Below are 6,632 nucleotides of genomic sequence, written 5' to 3'. Positions count from 1 at the left end.
AAACACTGCATGGTTCAAAATTGGGAAGGGTGTACGCCAGGGATGTGTCCTTTCTCCACACCTCTTCAATCCATATGCAGAACAGATTATCCAGGAGGCTTTGCTCAATGAGGAGAAAAGTGGTATTAGAATTTGAGGAAGATACACCAATAATTTACATTATGCTGATGACACAACCCTGCTTGCTTAAACTGAGGGGGACTTGGAGAGTTTGCTATAGAAGGTCAAAAACTGCAGCCTTCAATATGTATTGAGGCTCAATATAAAAAAGACAAAGATTCTCACCTCTGGGCCAACTGGCAGCATCATGATAGATGGTGAAGAGATTGAGACTGTTAACAGCTTTAGGTTGCTCGGCTTCACAATCAACATTCTTGGCACCAGCAGCTAGGAAATGAAAAGATGTATTGTGGTAGGAAAGTCTGCTGTTAGAGACCTCTCCAAAGTACTGAAGAGCAACAATGTTACTCTGGAGACTAAGGTGCACCTGGCATAGGCCATGGTCTTTGCAATCACTTGCTACACATCAGAGAGCTGGACAATGACCAGAGATGATAGAAGGAGAATTGATGCCTTTGAGCTATGGTGTTGGAGAAGAATATAGAATATACCATGTACTACTAAGATAATCAATAGGTTCACCCTAGAGAGGTTTAAACCAGGCTGATCCTTGGAGGGAAGAATTCTGAAGCTTCATTTCTCATACTTGGACATGTTCCAAGAAGGGACCAGTCCTTGGAGAGGGACATCGTGCTTGGGAGTGCGGAGGGACAGAGCAGGAGAGGAAGACCCTCGATGACGTGGATTGATTGAGTGATGGGGTAATAGGGCTAGCTGCCTCAGAGACTGTGAGATTGGCACAAGGTAGGGCAGCATTTAGGGCTGCTGCACATAGGGTCGCTATTAGTTGTAGGTGAATCGACAATACATAACAACAACAACAATGTCATACTGATGTTGGCTGAAAGAGAATACTAGAAAAAGATTTATTTATATTTAATTGACTATAAGAAAGCATTTGACTCACAATAGCAAGGAGTTGGAAACAACCCAAGTACCCATTAACAAACGAATGGCTAGAGAAGCTGTGTATAGTCCCACAATGGAGTACTACGCTGCACTGAAAAATAAGGAACTCATGCAATATTATTCAAAATGTGTGACTCTGTACGACATTATGCTAAGTGAAATATCTCAATCACAAAAACACAAATACTGCATAGTGCCACTGTTGTAGACTTGGACTGACATCATGATTGGGGTAAAACTGAGAAAAACTGGATAAATTATGAATACTGCCTTGAAATAGATGAGAGAGAGAGAACAGCGATATATGATAGGGTATTATTGTTATCACAAGAGTCCAGAATGAAGGTTGCATAGTGGAGTGTACTCAAGGTGGGGGCAGGGGAGATTACATACCAATGAAGGAATTTTTCTTTTACTTTTTAAAGAGACGAGCAAACTGGGGGTGGGGTGGGGGAAGGGTGGACAGGGAGAAAAGTGTAACAATGAATAAATGGAAATCCAAAATCTCTGTAAATGTTCATTAAAATAAATAAAATTTAAAAATTTTTCACAAAGTTTAAAAAACACTTGATTAAATGGATCTTAAAAAATCATAACCATTATTGAGAAGAATGAGAATCTCCAAATATTTAATTGTGCTCATGAAAAAATCTATACATAAACCCAGAAGCAGTTGTCCAAAAAGAACAAAGGAACACTACATAGTATAAACATCACACACACAAAATTTCCAGAATGTATCCTTTCTCCATATATACTGAATACACAATATGAGCAAATCATTTGAGAAAATGAATTATATTAAGAGTACTCTAATATTAGTATTGTTCTCAGCCTTAATCGAACAGGTATGGCCACAATCCCAGAAGTCCTATAGGCAGGGCCTAGTCCATTATTATTGAGAGAAGATGAAGCAATATCTTGCCTTTTGCAGATGATGCAACATTGCTTATGGAATGAAGATTTTACCTTCTGGGTTTTCCTGGAGGTCGAAGACTATAGCCTTAAATAATAGAAAACATCTCAGTAACAACATCACAGTAACAAGAAAACAAAAAAAGCTTCATCAGTAGACAGATAAGTAACATCATACAAGATAGAAAAGAGATTGAAATTGTCAAGCATCTCATTATATTTGGATTCACAATCAAAATTTATTGTAGGAGCAGTTAAGCACTGAGATAAATCTGATATCAAGAACTTCTACAAAATGCTACAGAGCAAAAAAATAACAGTTTAAAGGGTAAGGTGAACCTGATCCAAGCCACACTATTTTTCAATTACTTTTTATACATCTGATAGTCAGACAATGAATAAAATAGGCTGAAAAAGAATTGCTGTCTTTGAATTGTGGTGTAAGTGAAATTTGTTGAGTATCCTATGGTCTATCAAAAGAACAAACAAGTGTGTCTTGGAAAAAATACAACCTTAATGTTTCTTATAAATAAAAAGTGTGACATTTTTCTCATATACATTGGGAATGTTGTCAGGAGGGGTTGGTCTTTGGACATATTGATGGAAAAAAATAGAAAATCTGTGAAAAAGAAGGTAACCCTCAATTGTACAGATTGATACAGTAATTTTAATAAAGCACTGAGCATGTTGAAAAGAGCACAGGATATAGTAAGATTCCAATTTATGGCTCATAGAGTTGTCATGATTTATCGTTTTCTGGGCGGCATCTAACACCACCACCAGCAGCACATGAAAGTAGCATATTTAGAATGAAAAATAATAGTAGTTCTTATTTTCAGTGACAGGAGGGAGAATGAGATGATTTTTTTTTCTTACAGATTATTGTGTTTATGTTAACAGTGAAGACTTAAAATTCAGTGAGGATGGTCACAAAGTTTGAAGAATGTGTTGTACTGTATTATAATGTAGAAATTATTGGATAAATGCATATTTTATTGAGTTTATTTTTACCAGTTTTCTTTAAAAATATAATCTTTACCTAAATGCTAAATCTCTATAAACTTAAGCTTTCACGTCTGTAAGATTTAAAATTTAGCATATATTATACATGTCCTGAATAACTAGGGATTTTTGGTAAAATATAAATATTTAAAAGCAAAATAATAACATTAATAGAAAAGATTTAAATTCTGTGTGCCAAGTATTTTTCTATATCACCACCTTTGGCCTCATTTATATTAAATATAACTATTATAGGTATTTTTATCATACTTATTTACAGAAGATATTATTATTCTTGATTATTAGGAAGTTAAGGAACTAATGAAAAGATAATTCTTTATTATTTATCTGTTGTTGGTTTTGATCCAATACATTGAAGGCATTAGCAAAATATAAGGCCCCAGGAATTAGAAGAGATACCAATTGACATCTTTCAAATAACAGATGAAGCACTGGATGTACTTATTTCTCTATTGTTGTTTTTAAGTGCCGTTGTGTCAGAGGCGACTCTTAGCTAGGCTGTGAATGAAAGACCTGGACACCTGTGTAACTTTCTGCAGATTCATAGGGTTTTCAGAGGCAAGCTATTATGGAAGTGGATGCCACTCCTGCTTCCAAGCTTGTTTTAATCTGGGAGCTCCACCAAACACTGTGCATCATGGGTAACTAGTCTCACATTTAGCACTTCAATGTCATTCACAGTGTTCAGCTTCACAGCAACCACAAGTTACGAGTTACCTCTGTACAGCAACTGGACATACCAGGGTTATATGACCTAGAAGAACGTTTCACCAAAAACAAGTAAAGGCAGGCCTGAGAGCTGCGGACTCAAGGAATTTGGAGGACAGTTGCTTGGCCAACTGACTGGAAAGATCCATATTTATTTCCATTTCCAAGAAAGGTGATCCAATAAAATGTGGAAATTATAGAACAGTCTAATTAATATCATATGGAAGTAAAATACTGCTGAAGATCATTCAAAGACATCTAGAACAAGTATAAAGACAGAACAGACAGAAGTTCAAGTTGAATTGAAAAGAAGTCGGGGCACCAAGTATACTAGTGCTGACATCAAATGCTGAAAGCAGAGAATATCATAAGAATATCTATTTGTAATTTATTGTCCATGCAAAGACATTTGCCTGCATTATAACAAATTATGACTAACCTTGAGAAGAATGGGAATACCAGAACACTTAATGGTGCATATGTGAAACCTATACCTAGAAGCTATTGTGTGAACAGAGCAAGGGAGCACCACATGGTTTAAAATTAAGAAAGATGTATGTGAGGGTTGGCATAGAATAAGACAGGGTTCAGTTCTGTTGGTTATAGTGTCCCTATGAGCCATACTTGACTCAATGGGAAATAATGATAATAAAATGATAATATTGCTTGTCTAATGCTAATAAATGGGGAGGTCTGATGGCCTAGTGGTAAGAAACTGCACTGCAATACCACAGGCACTGAGTTCGAATCCACCAGCTGCTCTGCAGGAGAAGGATGGGCAATCTCCTCCCATATTATTTACTGTCTTTGAAATCATGCTGAAGGGTCAGCTATGGGTCAATTTCAATTTGAGGGTATACAAAAAGAACAACAACAATGCTAATAAATAGTATAATTCCTTGCAGTTAGTTGCCATTGTACCTATTCAATCTATTCTCTTAGTAAAATTTGGAAGGAGGAAATTTATTATGCAAGCCTAATAATTCTAGTGGAAAGATTGAAATCAAGCTGATCTGTCAATGTCAAAGATGAGAACATTTGAAAATATTGAACAGAGCTATATATGTAAAATATCCAGCCTCCATCTCACCTTTGGGTGAGAAGTCACTTTGGCAAAGAGATCCAATCATAAATAGATTTTTATACTTAAAGTGACGTATCTACAAAAATATAACATTGTTAAAATTAGTGAACAAGGAAATCATCTCCAATACACCAAGCAAATGACAGTCATTTAGAATGCATGAAGAGTGAACTATTAATGCAAACAAATCAAAATTTATGGTTATTCATGCAGTCATTCTACCAGTGTCACTGTGGAACAGACAAAAACCCACATCTTGCATATATTGAAATGGCAATGTCCCCCAGCTTAGGAAAGGTTATACAAATGTATCTGCAATGAACAAACATTTATCTTGACAAAATTGTAATTATTTTTAAAAATCAATTGGGCTTCAGAAGAAATATTTTAGCCATATTTAAGAACTTTATTCTCATGTTTCATTAAAATAACCAGAGATGTAGAAAATCATTACTAACTCATAGAAATTTTTTATTTTTTTTTATTTTTTTTCCCTTTGGAGAAAATAAAGTCTTGAGAAGCAAACTGTTACTTAAAATCATTTAAAAATGTTAAAATAGAGTGCTGTAATTATTTTAGTTCTTCCTCAGTCCTGATACTGTTCTTTGTGGAGTTTGATTTTCAAATTATTTCTTCAGCTTATTTATTGAATTGCCATGAATCAAGAAACAACCATTTAAGCAGAATAACATTATGCTGCAAGACTTAAAATCAGAAAATGTTTGTGTCAACACTCTATGTAGAGTTTCATCATATAGTTTCAATGTGCATGGTGAGCAAATTACGCAAAAAGCAGACCTGTATCAAGAACATGGGATCAGGATTAGAGGATTTTCTGCTTCGACCCACATTATGCAGGGGACATGACTTTGCCTGCAGAAAAGTGAAGAGGCCCTGATGCATTTAGTGGAGAAGATTAAAGACAAGCAACTTTCAGTTTAGATCATACTTCAACATCAAAAGAAAGACGTTTTCACAACTAGTTTAACAGACAACACGGATAAATCGAGAAAAGATTGAAGTTATTATTTAGTTTTGCTTGGATCCACAACTCCTATGGAAGCTACCATCACAAAATCAAGTCTTATTTCATTGGACAAATCTATTCCCAAGAACCTCTTTAAACAGGTAAGAGCAAAGATGCTATTTTAAAGACTAAGATGTGCCTTATTGTTTTATATCCTTGTGAAAGTTAGACAATGACTAAGGAAGACGGAAGGATTGAATAGTAGTAATGACAGAGCCTTTGAAGATGCCATGTACTGCTCAAAGAATGAGTAAATCTGTCTTGAAGTGCTGCCTGAGAACTCCGCAGAGGCAAGATTGGTAAAACTTTGTCTCATGTGTTTTGATCATGTTGTAAGAAGAGAATGTAATGCTTGGAATGTTGGAAGGCCAGAGAAAGAAAGACTCTCAACGAGCTGAATGAAAACAATGATTACACAACTGAATTCTAGAAAACAGAGTTGTGAAAACATCTCATAAATGGGCATGATTTCCATATGTTACATAGAATCACTATGAAGGAGTAGAATTTTGTCTCAAGAATATCTAACAACAATAACCTGCTAAAAGTTTGAGTCTTTGACTCACACTTCCTGATTTGTAACTCTGCAGTATTGTCTTGTTGTGTTTGAATAGCTGCTTCTTGGTTCCTGGTTTCAAGTTTCTCACAAGCATGTATAAATGTTTTGGAATTATTCTTCTTCTCTGTGTTATTAATAAATTAACTTCAACCTATAGAGATAAATGTTTTTGAATAATCAATAAAGCACAACACACATTAATTTTTTGTTGTTTTCTCTGCTTTCAGTCAAGATCCATCTGACATAAATAATCATATCTCTTAATTCAAGCTCTCATCAGATTCTAA

At 35.2% G+C, this 6,632-nt stretch overlaps 1 pseudogene; it reads right to left on the bottom strand.

The window, feature by feature from the left end:
• LOC102870847 overlaps window positions 1-6,632 on the bottom strand; it is a 138,165-nt pseudogene that overhangs the window by 24,838 nt on the left and 106,695 nt on the right.

Source organism: Elephantulus edwardii, unplaced genomic scaffold (assembly GCF_000299155.1).
Source record: "Elephantulus edwardii isolate Elephantulus edwardi_28Jun2011 unplaced genomic scaffold, EleEdw1.0 scaffold00142, whole genome shotgun sequence".
NCBI lineage: Eukaryota > Metazoa > Chordata > Mammalia > Macroscelidea > Macroscelididae > Elephantulus > Elephantulus edwardii.
The sequence above is the reverse complement of the archived record's forward strand: the minus strand, read 5'-3'. Positions and strand labels throughout refer to the sequence as shown.